The 25,163-nt window shown below is 32.9% G+C and overlaps 1 protein-coding gene and 1 pseudogene across 1 annotated transcript in view; both read right to left on the reverse strand.

Moving 5' to 3' along the window:
- Positions 1 to 25,163, reverse strand: part of LOC124353775 (protein D1-like) — a 123,808-nt gene that overhangs the window by 13,778 nt on the left and 84,867 nt on the right. The window lies entirely within an intron of this gene.
- Positions 164 to 14,203, reverse strand: LOC124353777 (annotated as a pseudogene).

Genomic DNA, 25,163 nt, shown 5'->3' on the forward strand with positions numbered 1-25,163 from the left:
GTGATTAACTGGGGTATAAATTGTAGAAAGAAAAATAGTACTTAATTCTAATTACTGTACTGTGTGTTTCTTTCTTGAAAAACCTTGAAGAAGAGCTACACCTTGCTGCAATCCAAGTAACTAACAGTTATTACATCAAATTACTAAAAACACACTAGACCAATAAAACGAAAACATGTTTATTGATAGAACGATACACAATTAGTGTTCATGGAATACACTAGTTTCACAATATTCAATAATATACTTCAATACATCAATTAGCTTTGAATCCTAGTTGCGCAGTGAAACAACTGGCACATAGTCATCATACTGAGCTTGGTACAGGTTTATAGCTACGGGACTACCTAACTTATATTTTTTCGCAAAATCTTGGATTGAGAATGAACCGCGATTGTCAGAGGAGGTCTTCGGCACTCTTGGTTCGTCAAATTCGAGTTTCCCAGGCTGCTTGAAGGAGCAAGAAGACATATCTGTGAAGGCCAGTCCCTTGTGGTGGTCCAGAACCGACATATTCAGCCAAGACCTCCCCCAGTAGAAAATATCACTGCCTTGGATGTTGCCGACCAGCCAGTGCTTGTGAAAGATCTAAATTTGGGATCTGAACGACTTGGAGCGTCCGGATCAAACCATCGCCAACAGGTACAAGTCTGCTTGTTCCGCTGTGTAGTTGACTTCCGGGTTGGTTCTTCACTTGGGTCGGAGTCAGCTCGTTGCCAAGATCCGCTTTGACCCCACTGTCGTAGGATATTTCCAGGAAGTCACTCCCCTGAAGTTCGTCCAGCAGATCTGGGACGATACTGTGTGGAGGAACGGCACGTCCACAACACTTGGGGTATGGCTTGGTTGGGTCCTCTTGGATGGTGTCCCAACGATAAGGAACTCCAACGCCACCACATCTAGAAATAGGATATTTAAACAAGATAGTTTTAGATCTTAAAATAATCCCTGCTCAGTCAGAAGAAAACAGAGTTTACATTTAGGCTATCATCTCCAAATATAAAACTGAAATTTCATTTAGATGTTCAATTTTCAAAGCCTTTAGTGGGACAAAACGTCAATATTTTTCATATCAATACAATCGTAAACAAATTTCGAATATTGTAAAACTTTACAAAACAAAAGCATTTTTCTTTGAAAAACTTTGACTTGATTAACCCAAAGTTATGGATGAAAAACATATTCTTTTCAATTGTAACCTTCTATACCTTTAAACAACCCCCTTCTTAAAACATTAAAAGAAACTGGAAGAGTAAATAAGAATAATTGTTGCTTTAATCATTTTACAATTTGAAAAACACATTTCCACAGATTAGAAATTATGAGAATTAAATTAATTCAATATAATACAGGTGTTAATTAAAAATTATGAGATTCCGGTGCTAATTAGGTTTTATATATGAATCCATTTTCCTTCTTCCAACTAAGTGCCAGTATTTCCAGTGTGGTGGAGTGGGATGGATCTTTACCTTGGTAAGTGTCTCTAACAGGATCTTTGTACTTCGCTCCTTCTTGTCCTGGGGAAATGGAAAGCAATTACTAGGCTTAATCATCACTTAACGAATTTGATCCAATCTTCATCACGCCGATTTGTCATCAAGTCTAGCAGTATACAGGCTATCTCTATTAGTGTGATGAAAAATTTTACTCGAAAAATCTGCCTCCCTCCGCCAGATGTCATCAATTTGTCTTTTCATTAAGACATATATTCTCTTCCCCTAAACTATGTACGCAATTATTAAAGGATGGTGACAGACAGGATTTGGAAAACTATTGAATTACGAGGGTTATCCAAAAAGTAAAAGACGTTTTTGAATGGTGCGGCAGTGGGCGGGGCTACAGCCGCCCATCTTGATGTCAAAACACGCATGTACGTTCAGTACGTATCGAATTGTAGTCGCGCGCGGTCTGTTCTTTTACTTTCACTGCGATTCATTAAAATATGTGCTGCAAAGAAAAATCCCAGTGAATCATTGGTGAATCACAAGTGAAGTGCATTCAATGATAAGGTTTTTTTCGGCTAACAACCATAAACCAATTGAAATCTATCGCCAACTGTGTGAAGTTTATGGAAATGGAATAATGAGTGAAAGTTGAGTAAGGCATTGGTGTATTGACTTTAAAAATGGCCCGCACCAATTTTCATAACGATATAGTCGTAGCGGTCGGCCTTTTCTAGTGACAGAGCATTTGATGTTGAAAATCAATGACAAAGTTTATTAAAATTTCAGTTTCACAATTACTGAACTCTTGGAACATTTCCCATAAAGTTTACTTCATGAAATTGTTTTAAGGAAACCTGGCTACCACACATTTTGTGTCAGGTGTGTTCCAAAAAAAATCCTTAAGGAAGATCACAAAAAAACATAGACTTGCTGCTTCGTTAACTTTCCATGATGAATACTACAAAAATGATAAACTAACTTCTCGGATCATATCGTTACTGGTGATGTAAACATGGGTGCAGCATGTCAATTGTGAATATGGGTACGCCAAATTCTTGAAAAAAAAAAAAACAAGAACACGTATAATCACTGTCAGCGAAAAGGATTGTGGCAACTCCTTTTTAGGGAGGGTGGTGTGTTTCTGGTTGATTTCCTTAAACGATTACCATTAATCAATGCAGAGAGATACTATGAAACATTGCAGGAGCTACGGCGAGCGATACAAAAAACAAGCGCAGGGACAATTGAGTTCACAAATTATGTTTTTCCACGACAATGCCAATAGCCAAAATACATCCAATAGTACACGAAAAGTCTTGGGTGAGGGAAGTGTTTGGTAAATTTTTATTTACAAACGTCTATTACTTCGGGATAGCCCACGTATTTTCCCTGATACCTGTCTTAAGTAAAATTCATGACAAAATTATCTATAGGGCGTTATGAAAAACTTCACAACAAAACAAATATTCTCTCCCTAATTGAAATCAGTTTTTAAATGGAAATAATTGCCATGTTGTAACAGTTACTTTCCTTTAATGTATGGCTGTGGCTATATGAAAAACAACCAAACTCTATCACTAAGAAGAGAACTCAGTGATAAGTGATCTTGTCTTCAAATTCTCTTTGTTTTTCAAATTACTTTTTAAAAAAGCACAAAAATTTATAAATATCAGGGAATGGGAAGTGGAGAAAAAAGAAACATTTACTCCTACGTTTATGGCTTCAAAACGTCTTTTTTATATCGCCAAGATGTCAGTGTCAATAATTGTCTCTTACATGAATCACCTTAGCTACAACTTTCCTAAATTAAGAGGATGAACAAACACTCACGAAGCTGATTCCACTCGTTGTCACCTGTGCAGACATGATATAAGCAGCGACCGGGAAGGTCGTACTGTTCCCAACCTGGAATGTTTTACCATCTAAACGAGCAGCCAGTATCTGCAAAAAATTTTTCCTTATTTATCCTAGAACCTAGGTCTTGTTTAATAAGAAGAGTATATTATGTAATATTGCTATAAATACAACATATCTACGGTGTTTAATTTCTTAAAGCGTTTGAAGTTTAATAAAATTAATACATTATTAAGCATAGTAAAACAATTATGAGTACTGATAAATTAAAAATGATAATACATAGACAAAACTCAATGGGGAAATTGGTGGACATTGAGAAACCACAGACAAAACTTCATACTATTTCTTATATCATGCAACTAACCTCAATGTTATAAAAGTTACAATGTATTACAATAGCAACTGATGCGCTTAGAATTGTGATTAAAGTATTTAAATAATATTCATAATGTAAGCCATATTTGAAGTCTAGGTTTGCATATTGTTCATACTTCATGTTATGCTTTCATTTTAAATGTTAGCTATAAAACTTAGGACAAGATTAAAGTACCGTACGCCACACTACTTATCACGTACAGGCTTTTACGTGATAAATTTCGTTGATAAATGAAAAAAAAAAACAATTATACGGAAAAGCAATTTTTCAATCTCCCGGCAAATAAAAGAGAAATTGCGTCAGCCAACTGAGTGAAAGTCTTCATCGACGCTCGCACAAATTCCATAGCTGGGCACAACATTTAACTATCTCTTGTCTATGATGTATAAATTAGGTTTTGTACAAAATTTCAAGTCCACTAATAAAATCTTTCACGAGATATTTTGCAAAATGATACATTTACATTTTTGTCATGAAATGGGGGTATCATATTAGTGTTTAAGTAATAAAATTCAAACACACCATTTCACCATAAATGGTGTTGTATATTTGGATAGTTAGGCTACATATGTTGGTATTTAACAATTCAAAATGTTCCATATTATTGTACTGAGTTTTTTTTACAAATTTATTTATTCTGTAATTTTCTCGTTACCATCATAGCTGAACAAATTTTAAAAATTCACTTATGTTCAGCCAAACCTCATGAAATGACATGTACGATCATGAAACCCCAGTGTTGCTCATATAGAAAATTTTAATTCCATAGGAAAGATTTTGAGTTATCGCGCGGACAAAGAGGTAGAAATGAAATTGGTTCAAATCTCTCAAATGATAGGCTTTGCTTAGGCTAAGCAAAAACAAATACATAAAAAAATTACTGATATCATAATGGTTTAGTTATTACCTATTAATTAGCAATCCGAAAGAGAATTTTCTATTTACAATTGTTGGACGTGATAAACAGAGTTTACCCTTATAAAACTGTATATCTATCTTTATGTTTGTGTGTTAAAACCAATTAAAAAATTGCTTAAATTGTACGAATTTTCCATTTGTCAAACTAATAACTAAACCGTTTTGGATCTAAAAAAAAAAAAAAACATTGATATGAGATAATTTGATTAATCAACAGTGATTTATTTTAGAGCTATTGTTATTGTTTATATTCTTTCAATAAAAAGAAATTACTCTGTACAAAATGGATAGATTTGAATAAACTGTAATATTTAATACCTCAAAGATTGTCAGGAATCCAAGATTCCTGCAATACTTCTTTACGAATAAACGTTCACCGACTAAAGTCTAGTATTGCTGAGTAGTTACAGACTGTTATGTCAATCTTTGCTATAGGGTGGCAACCTAAGGGTAATATCTCAAACGTGCCTAATGTTAGAATTTGTTTCCAAATATAATTTTTAAGGTTCCCAACAGGGCCTTTTTTAAAATTGTGTCGTAGTCCATTCTTTTGCTAGTCTATCATGTATACGCGTGTGCGAACACTGATAGAAAAACTCTATACACTTAAAACTGTTTACTTAGCTTCTCCTTGAACTACCTAACAAAATAGCAGTTCTTATTTGTGAGATGATGAAAATATAAAATTTTAATCCCTCCATATGTATGTCCAACTATACAATAAATCTTTAAAGAACAGTTGTAGAGACTTGAAGGGTTGGTACATATGTTCATACTGATTCTAGTAAGAACTATACAGGGTGATTCATGAAGTTCTCCCCCCCACTTCTACAGCACATTGTACTAGTAAAAAATAATGAAAAAATGTTATATAAACATAGGTCCGAAAACGCTTCGTTAGCGAGTTACAGCTAGCGAAAGATTTCGCCTGAATTCCTGGGTAAAGAGTAAAATAAAGCCATACTGAAACTTTTGGAAAGGTTAATTAAGTAAGAAATGTCGTGGATTCTTATGTATTTTTACCTGATAAAGCTAATAAAATAGGTTTCAGAACTGTACCTGTAGTAGTTTTTGAGGGATTCAGGGTTAAATGCAAAAAAATGGGGCACGAAACAATGTTTTTTTAAGTTTGATGTACAATAACTTTGTTAAATTGGGTAATAAATACATAAAATCAACAAACATTAATTGTAGAGAATTTAATTCTGAGAAAATTGATATAATCAAAGTCTAAAATTAAAACAGAAATAAGTACAAAAAAATCGATTTTATTCAGTATAATTACATTACTAGTTTTAAGCAAAAATTAATCAGGTTGGGCAAACCGTACGCACCTTTTTATAATAGATGTTTTTGAAAATGAGGCCATCATTATCAATACATTTTGCAGCACATTTTTGTATTGTTTTGTTGCGTTTCTTAATTTTTCAGGACTTCCCTGTATCTGTATCTGCCCGAATCCATAATACGGGCAATTAATTCATCACGAGAATTCAATTTTGTCTTGTATAAAATGTCTTTCATCCATCCCCAGATTGCAAATAATCCAATGGAGATAGATCTGGTGGTGATCTTGGTGGCCAAGGGTGAGGCCCTCCACGACCAATCCAGTGTATAGGAAATTGATGATTTAAGTAAGCAGAAACGGCACGTGAAAAGTGGGGAGGTGCTCCGTCATGCTGGAAAGTACAAATTTTGTCTGAGATGTAAAGGAACATTCTCTAACAGCTGCGGCAACTCTTCTTGAAGGGAAATTCAAATAGAACTCAGCATTTAGGCGTCCAGGTAATATGAAAGGTCCAATCAGCCGATTGTGCAAAATGCCACACCAGACATTGACGCTAAATCGGTGTTGAAAGTTCTGCTCCACTACCTCATGTGGATTTTCTTCTGCCCATGAGTGTTCATTGTGCAAGTTATTGACACCATCCCGAGTGAATTGTGCCTCATCCGTAAACAAAATACGCTTGTAGAGTTGATTATCAATATTCAAAAAGTTGCAAAACTCCAAGCGAAGAGGATCATCCCCTAGCTGTAGATGTTGAACCTTTTGTTTATGAAACGGATAAAAATTTGTTTCGATTAAGGGGAGGCGGTAAGGTCAAAATTGAACTTTTTGACATTTTTTTTATATTTTTATTAGTTGAAAGATATTTTTTTTTTTACGAACATAGTGATATATAACACATAGGTATTACTATTAGGCAATCTATTAAAAAAAAATCGAAACAAAATGAATACAGAGGCCTCTTTTCATTTTCTCACGCGCAGTGACATTTTTGTATATACTACTTTGCTTTCCCCCTGCTTCTAATACTTCTTCATTATTGTTTTCTATGTTGGCACGACTGCATAATGTGCTGTCTGTCAGCTGTGAAAACAATAAACAGTCCTGATCAATAATATAACCGGCAAAAAATTGTATTCACGGCAAGACACAAAATGTGAATGAGAGTGTCAACAGTGTTATATGGACTAGAATACCAAAAAAAACAAACTTTGTGTCATTGAAAACATTAGAAAACTTGGTGTATTTGAAGCTATTACCAGTTACAATGATGGTAACATCACAAAATGCAAAGTTTTGAAGTCTTTGGGAATTGAACCAGGTCGGCGGATGATTTCGGTAATGGAATTTTTGGCCAATGAGCGCATCCGTAGGGCTGAAGTGGCTATTTCTGATTTTTTTAGGAATGCTAGAAGACAGGAGAAGCTGAGGAAAAGAAAACGAAGAAAATTTAGAAGAAACCCCATCATATGATCGTGGAATGTATTAGGTAGGCAAAAAAAATTAAATATTTTTACTAATATGCCGTTTTCCGAAAATCTTTATTTTTTGGACAAAAGGTGCATTTTCTCTGGAAATACTTTAGATAGAGAGTTCAAATTTTTTACACAATTTCTAGGTAATAGTTATACATACCCTGAGTTTTTTTTTGTGGTCCAAAGTCAATTTATTTGGTTACAAAAAAATAAAAATCTGCAAAAAAAATCCAAAAATTTTAGGTGTTTACGGGAAAAAAATTCATAAACTTTTTTTTATAGAACTTCCCTAAAAAAAAACTCAGGCTATGTATGAAAGGCATATAAACAACTGGCAAAAATTTCAAAGCAATAGGCCTAGTAGTTTTTGAAAAAATGTACCTTATGTTTAGCATTACAGGTAAATGGGATTCCGCCTCCCCTTGTGACCTCCACACCGTTGGACTGCGAAAACTCCTATCCGCCTAGAAATACGTCGTTTACTTACACCTTGACTGCGATGAACAGCATTAATAACAATATCATCATCAAGTTGGACAGCTCGTTCATAATTGGTTCTAGTACTTGGTAGTGATCCTATTTCCCGAAGAGTACGAAAAGTTCCTGAAATTGTTTTGGTATCTGGAATCCTCCTATTAGGGTAACGTAGTTCATATTCTTCTACAGCAGCTCTAGCATTACCATTACAGTAACCCAAATATAAAAACCATATCAGCGTTATTCCTCTGATGTAAATAAGTAAGGCATTTTTTCGCTGAATAAACAATCGAATTATAACTCACAGAAAAAATTGCATTTAATAACACGATTCACAGAACCCGATCTCCTGCTGTAGCTTGCAAAACACCACTAATACACAGTTCTAACGTAACAGTACAGAATACCATTGTTGATCAGCTGTTATTCGTGCGCTACCAACTTAGAAATTAATTAAAACAAAAAAAACTGCATTTCGATGATTAGTAAACAATAATGGGAAAATGTTTGCTTCATTTATTTTCGAACATTTGATGTAAATTTTTATTTAAAAAAAAAATATACAAACGTAATAAAACATGATATTTTTATTTACAAACAAATTTATTTAACATTTAATCTTGTTTTCTCAATTTATCTCACCATTAAGGAACAAACATTTTGTTTTTTGTTTTATTTTAACTAAATTACCGTACGGTATTTCTTTACAGCTAGTAATGTATTATACTGAATAAAATCACATTCAGTACTTACATGTACTTACAATAATCAAAATTTGTACTTCCCAGCATGACAGAATTAAATTCTCTACAAATTAATGTTTGTTGATTTTATGTATTTATTACCAATTTAACAAAGTTATTGTACATCAAACTCAAAAAAACATTGTTTCGTGCCCCAATTTTTTGCATTTAAACCCTGAATCCCTCAAAAACTACTACAGGTACAGTTCTGAAACCTATTTTATTAGCTTTATCAGGTAAAAAATACATAAGGATCCACGATATATTTCTTACTTAATTAACCTTTCCAAAAGTTCAGTATGGCTTTATTTTACTCTTTACCCAGGAATTCAGGCGAAATCTTTCGCTAGCTGTTAACTCGCTAACGAAGACGTTTTCGGACCTATGTTTATATAACATTTTTTCATTATTTTTACTAGTACAATTCTGCCTCCCTTCGCCAGATGTCATCAATTTGTCTTTTCATTAAGACATATATTCTCTTCCCCTAAACTATGTACGCAATTATTAAAGGATGGTGACAGACAGGATTTGAAAACTATTGAATTACGAGGGTTATCCAAAAAGTAAAAGACGTTTTTGAATGGTGCAGCAGTGGGCGGGGCTACAGCCGCCATCTTGATGTCAAAACACGCATGTACGTTCAGTACGTATCGAATTGTAGTCGCGCGCGGTCTGTTCTTTTACTTTCACTGCTATTCATTAAAATATGTGCTGCAAAGAAAGATCCCATTGAACCATTGGTGAATCACAAGTGAAGTGCATTCAATGATAAGGTTTTTCTCGGCTAACAACCATAAACCAATTGAAATCTATCGCCAACTGTGTGAAGTTTATGGAAATGGAATAATGAGTGAAAGTTGAGTAAGGCATCGGTGTATTGACTTTAAAAATGGCCGCACCAATTTTCATGACGATAGTCGTAGCGGTCGGCCTTTTCTAGTAACAGAGCATTTGATGTTGAAAATCAATGACAAAGTTTATTAAAATTTCAGTTTCACAATTACTGAACTCTTGGAACATTTCCCATAAAGTTTACTTCATGAAATTGTTTTAAGGAAACCTGGCTACCACACATTTTGTGTCAGGTGTGTTCCAAAAATCCTTAAGGAAGATCACAAAAAACAAAGACTTGCTGCTTCGTTAACTTTCCATGATGAATACGACAAAAATGATAACTAACTTCTCGATCATATCGTTACTGGTGATGTAACATGGGTGCAGCATGTCAATTTTGAATATGGGTACGCACAAATTCTTGAAAAAAAAAACAAGAACACGTATAATCACTGTCAGCGAAAAGGATTGTGGCAACTCTTTTTTTGGGAGGGTGTGTTTCGGGGTGGTTTCCTTAAACGATTATCATTAATCAATGCAGAGAGATACTATGAAACATTGCAGGAGCTACGGCGAGCGATACAAAACAAGCGCAGGGACAATTGAGGTCACAAATTATGTTTTTCCACGACAATGCCAATAGCCAAATACAGCCAAATAGTACACGAAAGGTCTTGGGTGATTTTGATTGAGAAGTGTTTGGTTAATTTTTATTTACAAACGTCTATTACTTCGGGATAGCCCACGTATTTCCCTGATAACTGTTTTAAGTAAAATGCATGACAAATTATCTATAGAGCGTTATGAAAAACTTCTCAACAAACAAATATTCTCTCCCTAAGTGAAATCAGTTTTTAAATGGAATTAATTACCATGTTGTAGCAGATACTCCCCTTTAATGTATGGCTGTGGCTATATGAAAGCAACCAAACTCTATCACTAAGAAGAGAACTCAGTGATAAGTGATCTTGTCTTCAAATTCTTTTTGTTTTTCAAATTACTTTTTAAAAGCACAAAATTTATAAATATCAGGGAATGGGAAGTGGAGAAAAAGAGACATTTACTCCTATGTTTATGGCTTAAAACGTCTTTTTTATATCGCCAAGATGTCAGTGTTAATAATTGTCTCTTACATGAATTACCTTAGCTACAATTTTCCTAAATTAAGAGGATGAACAAACACTCACGAAGCCTGATTCCACTCGTTGTCACCTTTGCAGACATGAAATAAGCAGCGACCGGGAAGGTCGTACTGTTCCCCAACCTGGAATGTTTTACCATCTAACGAGCAGCCAGTATCTGCAAAACATTTTCCTAATTTATCCTAGAACCTAGGTCTTGTTTAATAAGAAGAGTATATTATGTAATATTGCTATAAATACAACATATCTACGATGTTTAATTTCTTAAATCATTTGAAGTTTAATCAAAGTAATACATTATTAAGCATAGTAAAACAATTATGAGTACTGATAAATTAAAAATGATAATACATAGACAAAACTCAATGGGGAAATTGGTGGACATTGGGAAACCACAGACAAAACTTCATACTATTTCTTATATCATGCAACTAACCTGAATGTTATAAAGGTTACAATGTATTACAACAGCAACTGATGCGCTTATAATTGTGATTAAAGTATTTAAAATATATTCATAATGTAAGCCACTTCATGTTATGCTTTCATTCTAAATGTTAGCCATACAATTTAGACAAGATTAAAGTACCGTACGCCACACTACTTATCGCGTACAGGCTTTTATGTGATAAATTTCATTGATAAATAAAAAAAAAATAATAATAATAATACAGAAAAGCAATTTTTCGATCTCCCGGCAAATAAAAGAGAAATTCCGTTAGCCAACTGAGTGAAAGTCTTCATCGACGCTTGCACAAATTCCATAGCAAGGCACAACATTTAACTCATTCTTGTCTATGTATAAATTAGGTTTTGTACAAAATTTCAAGTCCACTAATGAAATTTAATCTTTCACGATATATTTTGCAAAATGATACATCTACGTTTTTTTCATGAAATGGGGTATCATATTAGTGTTTAAGTAATAAAATTCAACACAACATTTCACCATAAAATGGTGTTGTATATTTGGATAGTTAGACTACATATGTTGATATTTAACTATTCAAAATGTTCCATATTATTGTACTGAGTTTGTTTACAAATTTATTTATTCTGTAATTTTCTCGTTACCATCATAGCTGAACAAATTAAAAATATTCCCTTATGTTCAGCCAAACCTCATGAAATGACATGTAAGATCATGAAACTCAATGTTGCTCATATAGAAATTTTAATTCCATAGGAAAGTTTTTGAGTTATCGCGCGGACAAAGAGGCAGAAATGAAATTGGTTCAAATCTCTCAAGTGATAGGCTTTGCTTAGGCTAAGCAAAACAAATACATAAAAATTACTGATATCATAATGGTTTAGTTTAAAATTACGTATTAATTAGCAATCCTAAAGAGAATTTACTATTTACAATTGTTGGACGTGATAAAAAAGAGTTTACCCTTATAAACTGTATATCTATCTTTATGTTTGTGTGTTAAAACCAAAAAATTGCTTAAATTGTACGAATTTTCCATTTGTCAAACTAATAACTAAACCGTTTTGGATCTAAAAACAACAAAACATGATATGAGATCATTTGATTAATCAACAGTGATTTATTTTAGAGTAATGTTATTGTTTATATTCTTTCAAAAGAATTACTCTGTACAAATGGATAGATTGAATAAACTGTAATATTTAATACCTCAAAGATTGTCAGGAAGCAAGATTCCTGCAATACTTCTTAACGAATAAACGTTCACCGACTAAAGTCTAGTATTGCTGAGTAGTTTACAGACTGTTATGTCAATCTTTGCTATAGGGTGGCAACCTAAGGGTAATATCTCAAACGTGCCTAATGTTAGAATTTGTTTCCAAATATACTTGGTCCCAATAGGGCCTTTTTTAAATTGTGTCGTAGTCCATTCTTTTGCTAGTCTATCATGTATACGCGTGTGCGAACACTGATAGAAAACTCTATACACTTAAAACTGTTTACTTAGCTTCTCCTTGAACTACCTAACAAATAGCAGTTCTTATTTGTGAGATGATGAAAATATAAAATTTTAATCCCTCCATATGTATGTCCAACTATACAATAAATCTTTAAAGAACAGTTGTAGACATATGTTGGTAATATGTTTAATGTTGGTACATATGTTCATACTGATTCCAGGAAGAACTAAATATATTGATTTTTGTTTCAAAAGTTCTAAACGCAATACGTCTGTCGGTCCGTCTGTTTGAAAACTCTTATGGTATCTATTCTTTGTCGTTGTACAGATTAATTAATAATAAATAAAATTAGAATACAATTCTAAAAATAATATTTCACATTAAAAAACACAGGTAATTATTGGTATAATGTTTGAAATAAAAAGAAAGAAGATATCTAATCTGTATATGACATAGATTTGATAAAAAATACAAGAAATTGCCCTCATACCAACTATACACATTTTTATTTTAACACAGTAAAACTCCCTAGATTAATGTTTTTGTAGTAATAATAACGCAACACTACGTAATAACATGTGTAATCCAATATTATTGAAAACAAATTGAATTATCAATGCGTTAAAACGAGATAAAGAATTTTTAGAGATTTCCATCTCAGAAGTAACTATTCGTTTTTAAGTTGGTCTTTGGTACTGTGCCCATCTAAAAGATAAATTTAAATAATGTTTAATTCTCTATTCGCGTAAATGTAAGATTTTTACAAGTGCTCTTGAAGAAGTCCTCCATAACAAAATATTAAATTGAAATTTACCATATTATTAGTAAATACATTGAGGAATTAATCCTAGTGTTTTATCATTATGTGTTTGTTAAAGTCCCGACATGACTTTCTTAAACGCGTTAGAAGTAGCCTAGGGACTTGAAAGCTAGGTACATATCTATTAGTCTAAGGAAGAAGTCAATTTATTTTGGGGGAAAAGGTCAAAGGGTAGAATATTTCTTTAGCCCTTTAGCTTTTGTTAAGTTTGATTGGGTCCTACGATAACTCCGTTATATAGATTTGTTCATGAAAAAGTATTCAGAGATCGCATGCCGTTTTAGGACAATAATATTATAGCTAGGCAATATAAGAATTATTCCGACTAGTATAGTTTTAAAGAGAAAACTCACTTACAAAACAATTTAACCGAAGGTATTCTTAAAATTTATTATGGATTCGTGGAGGAAAATTCCCTGGTTTATTACAAATTCTACGAATAAGCTATAAACGGTTCTACCATATTTTTCGAGACTAGACACTGTGTTCTCTAAATTTAGCATAAAAAGATATTAAATTTAAAAAATATCCTTTACTCTACAGTATTTTACATTACGTTTTTTATAGGAACTTTTTTAATTTTGAAATTATATATAAAACTAGTTCATCGTTATGTTGTAAGTACTCAACTTGAAGTAAAGCAGAACTCTAGATGTTCACAGCACATCAATGTAATTACTTGAAATAATATATCTTTTATCAAATCAAGTAAGTACCCAGTAATATGTGTTCTGCATTAAATAATAGGACAGTTAAATGCACATACACATGGAATGAAAGAGATGATCAACGTATATGTTCACTGCGGAGTTACCCTACTTACCCGCGCCCTGGACGGCTAGCAGAGGACACAACGCACAGACGAGAGCAACGGTCAGGCGAACCATTGTGGACTGACTGGAGGTTGTAGGAAGGACCACCGATCCCCACGACCTCTACAGGCTCCATCATTATATAAACGACCTTGGAGGCCCGGCACATGCAGCAAATGTATTCCATGTAGTGGTTGTAGCAGAATAAAGAATTATTATTACATCTGAGTCCATACTATTATTCCCGTACGACGTCAGTTTATAATACGAGTATTATCTGCATATCTACAGAAAGTATAAACAGATGTTTAGAATTAATTTTGACTATTTTACAGAGAATATTAACTCTTTCAGCATCCTAAATATTCGTAGAAAAAATTTCTAAACAACTATTCAAAATTATAATTTGGATGAGGTTACAAGATTATTATCAGTAGGCAAAACTATGGGAATAAGTCCATTAACATCATTGTTTCAAATTTAGTGAGCGTGTTTTGTGTGTGTGTGTGTGTTTTCATTGATGACAAAACGCTTAATATATTTTCACTATATATGTAAACAAATTGTTCATAGAGAATACGTTGTTTGAGAACTAGTACTATTCGTATTCTATTAAAAAAAATAAACAGAATCATCAAGTCAATATCTACGTTTTAAGTTCCGAATTTCCAAAGTGGTAGATGTATGTAAACCAGTTGAAGGATTTGCGGAATCACGTGGTTTTGTGTTTTCTGCTAATGTAAATAATTGTTTGTAAATAAGTAGATGGTCTCGTTTGCGGCTAACTACGGCTTTAGTTCAGCTAATTTCCTGCGCCTTTTATTGTTGTTTGAAAGTAGTTGTTGCAGAAAACTTCAGTTTGGCTCTTTATATGTCAAAATATGTGGTTTAAGTACTCCCCCCCAAAAAAAAAAGATTAAACAAGAAGTTATATTTAGTAGTTCAAACATTATACATCGTGTAATCACTGTATCACTATTGTTATGTTTGTTATGACATGGAAGTCAGATCCATAGAATAAATGTGCAAATTAAAAGCAAATTAAGCCTTTTTATCGGTAGTGACATAACAATCACATCAATGGCCGGATCCGAGATACGTACGTTATTGTATACGTTTTGAAAATAAATTTAAAGTACTTAAATCATTTATTTTACATCCTGGTCACAATAAAGATGTCCGTAAAAACATCCTTTGACCAAACATTAATACTCTTCCAAACAAAACTTTTAAAATAAATCTAATTATAGATTTCAGATGCCTCATATAAATGTTTCAAATTTGTATTAAATAAATATAGGTAGGAATGGTATGGCTAAAATAGAATAGAGGAGACATAACACTCGAGCAAGAACAGAATAATTTATACTATTTTTATATAAATTTGTATTAGATTTCCAGCTAGTGTCCATATTTCACTGAACTGTATCTGAATCTCCATAACGGCGGTACACTCGATCTGATAGTTTGCATATTAATTAAAAATTATATATAACATTATAAATAATGTAATTATTTATTATAACATAGACGAAAACCTATTCGATTATGAAATTATAAATAGGCCACAACTGTCTATAAAATAATATACTTTTACTAAAAGAAATGCTCAAGGTCGTAACTAAAAGTGTTGATAACAAATCCTAAACTCCTTCTCGTAGTCTTTCAGTTTCAGTGACGTTTAAAATTAAATTATGTCTGAGTTTTTTTTACTTCTTTTATTCGGATATGGTGTAGAATATTGTTTTTAATGAGGTTTAATGCTCCAGTATATTAGGTTTGGGCGTACATCTAAAAGATGTAAAATTCCTGCTAATTTACTAATGTTGTTTCTATATTCATGATTTCTCAGAGTGTTACTGTGATAAAATACCAATTACTTGCTTTTTAAATGCTTATTCTTCTCATCTGTTAGGCTATTGCTATTCTCAAAAATAATTCAAAGGGTTATTGGCCTACAGAAATATAGGTTACATTTTATCCCAGAAGATAATATTTTCAGACATTAAATAGCATTCAAGACAACATTAGGTTGTTAAAATAAACCATAGTACAGAATCCTTTATTTATCAAGCAAAATCGAAACTTACTTTGTATAATGAATATTTCACCGAGATAACAACCAACACAATTCATAAGACAAATCTGTCAAAGAAAATAAAAGGCAACAATTCATTATCGTCCCCTATTCATAAATCTACCAATCCTAAATGCAACCACAGTTATTATAGTAATGTATAGTATTGCTTAATATTCAGGAGAAAATAATTTTCCTCTCAAAAATCATTGATAAAGGAGCTTACAGCTACGGGGTAACTTCTTATCAACCTCCTAACGGGTAATTTACAAATTCCTTACGTTTAGGAGCTAAGCTTTTAAAGAACCGTACGTACTACTTATACAATTATTTTATTATGTGTGCATTACAAGGTCAAAGTAAGAATTGAAATAATTCTTATTTCATTATTCCTAGTAGTTCAGGAGCCGATAGCCAACGTGGGTTTCTTGCTTTCAATAGAGAAATTTCTTCCAAGGGCCTCATAATACACGGTCACTCTAACGGCTCGCTCCCGAGTTTTCACAGTCGCTGGAGCAGCCACTAGGTCAGGTTTCTGCAACTGCTTGGACAGACTTCTGCAATAGCTTGAGCTGCGTCTGCGGTAATATTCGATGTCCTTTCAGTCTTCAACGTGAATGATGTTGTCAAATAAAGAACAAGAGTCTACTTCATTTACTTAATCAGATTACCACTGACTATATAAACACGTTTAAATAAATTCAACTCATTATCTATTATTAGAAAAGGTTTCTTTTAAATTAGAAAATAGTAACTTAAATGGCAAAAAACATCCAAAATAGTTAAAAGTAAGCATATTTAGAGTACTAACACAAGTAAATATGAATAAATAAGACTATCTTTAGTTATAAACAAGAGTAAGTATTGTAGTAGTAATATATAAAACGTATAATAACATTAATACTTTTATAACTATTGTTATATTTTTAGATGTACTATTTTGTTTACAAATACAGTTCAAAAATAAAAAGAAAGATTACCAGGGGAATGGTACGATAAAAAGGGTAGGCATTTGTGATTGCACCATAAAAGCTCCATATGACATAATGAACCGCTGTCGGATGACGGTGATGCAGACGTTCAGGGAGTCCACCCTTATCGAAGGCGGGCGTTTGGAGTTGTGTTGAGGCGTCAGTCACCTGTCTGTCACCGCCAGGGGTCAGACTTGACATGAGTCACCGCCATGTTAAATAACTTCCATATGATGACATGGAAGTTATTTAACATCATTACTTTTTTCATCACGCATAACAAGCACGAAAGAAAGGAACTGATCTTTAACCACGCTACTTTTGATGGATGTCAAAATAGGAGGGTTGAAGAGGGCTGAAAATATGAAATGATAAATTTTCCCATTATATTTTCTTAGTTTTCTTACTTTCTTTAGTCTAAAAAATTCAGTGTCTTTATCTAGTTTTCTGACGATAATATAAATATTGTTTATATGTTTAACTGTCGGTTGTAAATATATTACAATTGAAAACTATTATCTCAGAAACAAATTTCTTTTTATATTTTTAACCCCAACAATAGTATGGCTGACGATTTACTCTGTTCTTAGAAAAAATTATGTATGGATTTCGAGAAAAACGAAGCTGTGTACATAAACATTTGTACCGGACTGACGAAACACGTGGTGAGTATATGCCTGATATCGTAGTAATAAATACACATCATTAGTAGGCTCTCGCTTCCTAGACTATTAGACTTCCCAAATAGCCTATCCATAAAGCTGTACCGTAAAGAAAATACCGTAAACAAAAATGTTGTATTGCAAAATTAAGAAATGTTATAATAGGCTGGTAAAATTTAGTTTAGTGTTTTTTATTAATAGCATGAATTAAAATAGCAAATCAACAAACAATTACTGCTCATAAAATATGTTTCTTACTATTTCCCACTTAAAACTAACTTTAAGACACGTAAATAAATGAAAAAACTAATGTCAGCCAGCCATATGACGTACATACCCTTAAATGTTGACATTTAGTCTCTTTATCTTGCAGGCTAACGATGACAAAAGTGTTATTTAGGTATATGATGTATTATGTATGATAGGTTTAAGTGCATCAAGCTAGAAAGAAATAGTGTAAGAATAAAGTTGACTTAGAAAAATTCCACTATCGATTTCAAGAATAACTAGATTGTATGAATGTTTAGTTCGGCAATTAGGAAGCCCAAAGCACACTCTTGTAATTTTCGACACCTAGGCTTCAAAATGTAGTTTAATGTAGGTGTAAAGGTATTCTTATTGTCTCAGCAGGTGCAGAAATGAGTGCAACTATGATGTTTTAGACACGATCCCAAAGCACGATTAGTCAATCAGGGTTCAAGACTTCAGCTGTGAAACCGTCATATTCCAGACGCTGTATTAAGAGGAAGGGAAACTTGAAAAAACTCAACATTCTAGTTGAATCATCTCCTCCTCCAATAGCTAAGCTATAAGTATAAACTAGGTTACGTTCTTATACTGTGAAAAATGGCTTGGATTGTATCCTAATGTATTGATAATGTCAGATCAATGGCATGTATTTTTAATGAGAAAATCATGTAATCTAAAACATCATGTGGGTATGATATATTAAACTCAAAGCTAATGCAATTGTAGTAATACAAATCCTTTTTCACGGAAAATTGAAGTAGAGAACTATTTAAAAAAGGCATTGTTTCTTCTAACACCAAATAAAAAATCTCTAAAATAAGTTACAACTAAGATGTGCATATTTCTATAATATATTTGTTCATTTCTATTTAATATCTAATATTATATTGATGGTTCAGGGGTTTTCTGCTTGTAATCTACAAATGCACTGGTGAAACATTTACAATATGTATATACTTGATTGTTACATTCGACAAAAACACAATTTCAACAAAAACCTTATAAACTGTTACCAATAAAAATAATTCTGTGCAAACAGTAAGAGTTGTTGTTTAGAGTGAAATTCTAATCTAAATCAAATTTAAAATTTCTTAATACCTACAGAATATATCTCAATTGAATTTAAATGACAAGTCTCCTATTATTGTTTAGGATTGTTCTTCCAACAGTCAAACATAACAATAGAACATTGACATTATCTTCACTTTACGCTTTTTTCTAATTTTCAGTGTTTAATAAACTTAAGGGTAGCAATAGGTTGTAACGATGCTAATCCCCTTTCATGAAAACTTTGAGTTGAGAGAGAACTATTAAAAAAACATTATTGTTTCTAAAATATAATGAAAATATCACAAATATGTAATAAATAAGGTATACAGTAATGCTCAGTTATTGAGCAATTCTTTTTAAACTCTAACATTATTTTAATGTCTCAGGTGTTTTATGTTTCTGATATACAAATATAAGGGTGAAACATAAACATTTACACTATTTATACTTCATTGTTACATTTGACATACAGCAAATTCAAGATAACCTCGTAAATCTTCTGAATTGTTACCAATAGAAACAATACTGGACAGAAAGTAAAGTCTTTCTTTATTGTATCCTTTACTAAGTATCAGCAATTATAGAGCGGAATTCTAATGTAAATCAAATTAAAATTATCTTAGTTCCTAAATAGAATTCGTGAAAACTTTAATACGAATAACGTGTCTCCTATTTTTGTTTGAGACCATTCTTTGCCTGGTCAAACAATAGAGCATTGACATTATCTTCACTTTATTAAAAAAACTGAGATCAAGGTAAAAGCAAAACCTATATTTATCAGATCCAATAAGAAGCTGTCTGCAGCTCGACAAGATGAATGGAACCGGCAGCAGCTAGATTAGCCCTCTGCTACTGTTGGAGGTGAAAAAACAATTTAATAAGGTCAGTTCTTCTCTTGTCGTAAATCACTTTCACGTATTAAAATAAAATGTAGTTTATAATATAACAGTTTATGATCCCAAGTATGCTGTCTCAAGGTATAAACAAATTATAATTAGTTAAAAGCAGTCATGTAAAATTAATTCACAAGTCTTTGAAACTAGTTTCTGTGCAATGTACTAATACTCATTCATGTAGTCATCCAGACAAAAAGAAGGATCAAACAAGACCTATACACTTTATTACATGCACTTATACTGCAATCAGTGCGTATGACTTGATGCAATAATAATAATCATATGATTGTAATTATATTTCTTATTTATAATTATTATTATTATATTGTGACAAATTACCCGTGTTGGAGTTTTGAAATGTTGTCAGACATCGAGGTGGATCTTTAGGTCTAAGACCATTTTATATTTTTTTTTTCAAGTGGATGTATTTAAATAATATTTGGCGTGAACGTACTACATGATAAATGTTAACGCGCTATATAATTAATGTTTAACGACCTTTGAAACAAGAAGGTGGAGTTTACATCTATAATATGTAGATCCATATTACTCTGAACACCTATTATTTGGATATATTTTGGAAAACCCCGACATATATTGTAACTCTACAGAACGAATAGTAACCCAGGAAATCCCACAGCCGTTTTTAAAGGTAAGGAGGCCAAAGCCGCTTATTTTATATACAAATACTAGAGACATCTTGTGGTAGAATATGTTTAATCATACTGGGCAAGCACGTTGTATATGATAAAGGTCAACGAATAATGGTTTATCAGGACCTTCTCAAACAAGAGGGTGAAGCCTTAAGAGAGAAGAGTAGAATTTTAAAAAATTGATAGTTTCTAGAGAATTGGACCTGCCAGAAATCGGCGGCTCTACAGAGTGGGAGCTTCCAGAAGCCGGAAGCTGGCAAAAACCAGGAGGTCCTAGAGATTAAGATGTCACAGAATCTAAGCGATGCTAAAAGCTAAGAACTACCGGATCCTTGGAACTGTTACAGCTTGAGCCCTGCCAGAGACCGGGCGGTGCTAGAGGCTGAGAGCTCAGAGGCCGAAGGTGACAGAGGCCGGTACCTGCTAGATGCTGGAACCTGCCAGAGTACAGGAGCTCCTAGAGGCTGAAATCTCTTATATCCTGAACAGTCTCAAATCAGGGGCCTGAAAGTGGCAGGAAGTTCTCGAAAAACGGAAGCTTAGGGTGTTCAAGAATTTAACTTATACTTATTTGGCCTTATTGAACCAGGTTGGTCGGTGACGTAAGTTTCAATGTAGTACCAGGCTTACAGTCCGCAATAGAAATATACCTGAATCTTGTGGACGGTATCCCAAAAGATTATTTAAAATATATAAACAGTGTTATGAAACCCAACTTAATTAACAAAAATGTTAATGTATTATTTGGCAATATTTTAAGGAATATTAATCTAGGAATTAAAACATTTTATGCGATTTACGCGATATGTAGTGTTGTGTTTTACCTGTGAAACCTGTTCTTGTGGTGTTATGTTGCGAAAATAGAACACTGTTTCAAAAATTGGAGTTTATACTCTTCTACAGGAATTGCAAAAACTCTAATACATACGCAAATATTAAAAAATATATAGTGATATCCTTACAAAGTCAAAAATGTATGCTACTAACTGTGCCGATGTTAATTGCTTCTTCAATGTTCATCTTTTCCTGTGTGCACAAAAAGTTTATGTATTGAGCATGAATCATTCTTGTCGTTGGTGCCTTTTTTGACGGATACAATCCTCTGATAGGCTATATGTTTGAGATTTCTGATGCAACTTCTCAACTGGATCTTTTTTAACTTTCCTAATGGTGATTTCATTACAATATAACATTTATATGTTTTTACATCTAATTAAGGCAATTTAGTCCAGTTCTTGAAACGTGTTGGTCTGTTTGTCTAACGTATAACGATGGGAAAATGTATAAAATCCTGTTATTTTGTTTTAACACCCATTGTCAATAATAAACTTGAAGCGAAGGAATGATGACCACTTACTATTTCAAGTAAATAAACTAGACCGAGGGACGAATAACATTATTTCACTTATCACTGATCTCACAGTATCATATATCAGATTTTACACGTTTCGCTAGATTCCCTGCCCATGAACTCGAGTTTTTAAGCTTTTAGAAGTATAGTGAGACAAAGTGAGCTTATAGAAACGAAAATTTACTACCACAGAAATACTGGAGACATTGTGCTTTTCGGGAAAGGATCCCTAGTGAGTTTAACACTGGAATGAACAAGGTAAATGTATTATGTGTATTAATTACTCCATAGAAATAAAATTTAACTCAAAGAGGGGATCTCCTGTGAATCTTAATCACCTGTGGTAGGTGAATTTTAAATATATTGCTACGAACTCCTGATGATCTATTACACTTTGTGAGGTAATGGCCATAATCCAACCAATGACTATGCTTGAGATCAGCAATATGTGCAGTAGCCCTTGTAGAAGAAGGGACCTGCTGACATTCCATTACAGCATTCGATACTGCGGGTTTGATGCAGTCAAACAGGTACCAGGATTCGTTACCGATTACGTTACCGATAACTACTGATCTCAGATAGGTTTGAGTATAGGACCAACATAAGTTTTCTGGTGAACCTCTTGCAGCATACGAGTAGTACTATGCGGAATGGACCCTCTCAATATGAATGCCGCTCTTAAGAATGCCTAATGATATTTCATCTTTGGGTACATATTTCTGATATTTTCCACTACCCCGTGATATCCTCTACACTGCGCCATCACAATAACTAGTGGTCATGTAGATTGTGGAGACAGAACTTTCCTTATAGGACTTTATCCAACCGGCTTAATACATGCAAACTAACTAAAGTATGGATATCAGTATTTTAGTTATCATCAGTTTTTAAGAGAGTTTTGAAAATAATAATATATCGTGAAAATTTGGATTCCCATGGAATATTACCAATATTCTTTGTGCCCCAAAACACATGTCAGGTTTGAGACTAGGAATGATACAATGATTTCTTTAAAACCTACCTAAACACGTACAGAAACCATTCGAATTATTGCTTGATGTACTGGGATGGTGCATGGGCTCAGAAACTTTCAAGAGTTACCGCTAGAGTGCTACACTTGACAGTACTGAGTCGGTAACGAAGTTCAGCATAACTCAGCGTACATACTTGTACTGCATCACTGTGATTCGATTTTATTTGTTTATACTTATCGTTTTTATATTACATACATGCTTTTAAAATTTACTGGTTTATATAGATTTGTGCTTTAAACCATTAAAGGTATTTCTTCTTTTAAAATAATGTATTTTATCCTCTTCTTATAAAAGCTTATTTTTTGTTCTATCTTTTATCATTTATAGTCATAACTTCTGTTAGATGGTCAGAAATATTTTATTTCATGTCGTCCTATTGTTCAATTTTAGAGCTTATACGTCGTTTGAAACTCTGTTTAAAATTTCGAATGACCTTGTGACCTTGCCAATATAATAGCAAAGAATTATTCTTGTTATATAACTTATAAATAGTCAAACATGTGTCTTGTTGTTTCGTTACCAGCCCTACTAAAAAGGAATGCATATGTGTTCTTTACGTTTTTCGTTTTTTAAAACTATTTAAATTATGCTTTATTTAGTTCTATTCAGAGAATCTATACACTGCAGAAGTGTATATGACTTGTTTCATTTAATATCTCTTCCACAGCACTCGTGAATGAATATTATTACGTATTAAAAATAAAAGAGTTTAATAGTTTATTTATTATTTAAAATGAATAGATAACTTTTTAATGTTGAAGAATTGATGGAATGTAAGATGGGGTGTTCTTAATTATCGCAGTTTACAGCACATTTACTAGGAACCAATTCACTGTATGTGATATGGTATTACATCGGAGTTCGACTCATAACATTGGCAGGAGCATCATAATAACATAAAGTACACAGATTATTGTTTCTTAAATAGTTTTTTACCTATCTTAGGGATCCTAGAGAACATCTCGCTTTTTATTAGATTCAGAATCAAATTCTTAGTTTGCCAAGAAACAGTTGTTCACAGTCATTGTTCAAAATTGTTAATACGGCGTACGATAATAATGTTAAAATAAGCTAATAAATTAATCTACATTTCATTATTTCCTGATCTCTTCGACGATTAAAACGTCCAGAATACACTAGTATGCAGCATGCACCAGAGAGGATTTCAATGACCCTCTAAACTTAGCCAAAACACGTCAGTCTCTGGGTAAAGAGTTGTTGTCAAGGTATTATATAGCTAAATAGTAATTTAATTGCATCATTATGAAAAATGAATTTTTCAGCATGGTTTAGTCAAATCTTTAACGTTTCATAATAAATAGAAAACAATGTTGTAATTTTGAAAATATATTTACTTTTTAAAATTTTTAGGGCTTATAAAATGTATAGTGAACGAAAGTTAGACAGGTTATTGAGCAGAAACAAGTTTCTGCATGAATCCCTGGGGAAAAACCATAGGTGATTTGCATTGCCTGGCAGTTAAAACTAGCGTGTGTACTTATCATATCCAGTGCTCTTCATATCACCACAGCATAATGTATAGAGGAAATATACCCATGGTATGCTGCAAGCAGAACCTGTTTTCCCACATATCCCCCCAGTCTAACAAAGAATAAACAGATTACTACTTCCATATTCTCATGGAAATCAAGTCAATATATCTTTCATTGATATGTGTCTCCTGTTTCTCGTAGGAGACAATTTGCCTCACATTGTGTATTGGAAGAACAGGTGAGAAAATTCACCTTGATGTTATATGAGAGCTTTTGGTGAACCACCGAATTAGTGGGGTTCACTCCACAAAAGCGTCCATTTCTGCTAAAAAGGGATCTGGATTAGGTACGTTAATAATAATTCGTCTGCCACCTAACCTCCCTTTTAGAAGCAAAGTGTAATCTATTTTTAAATTACGATAGGTAAGGCATTAGAATGTTTATAAAATATATAAATCTATCAGTATACATAAAAGTTATTTCAAGTGGAATGAGGTGCATTATTAATAAGAATGGTAATATTTTAATAACAGATTTTAAAATGAGATGTTCGTGTTTATACTGAATCTTTGCAATAAGGAGTTGGAATTTCAATACCAACTTTCAAATTAATGTTTTGTTATTGTCGTACATTATTGAGATCAACT

The sequence above is a fragment of the Homalodisca vitripennis genome, chromosome 2, assembly GCF_021130785.1.
Source record: "Homalodisca vitripennis isolate AUS2020 chromosome 2, UT_GWSS_2.1, whole genome shotgun sequence".
Classification (NCBI taxonomy): domain Eukaryota; kingdom Metazoa; phylum Arthropoda; class Insecta; order Hemiptera; family Cicadellidae; genus Homalodisca; species Homalodisca vitripennis.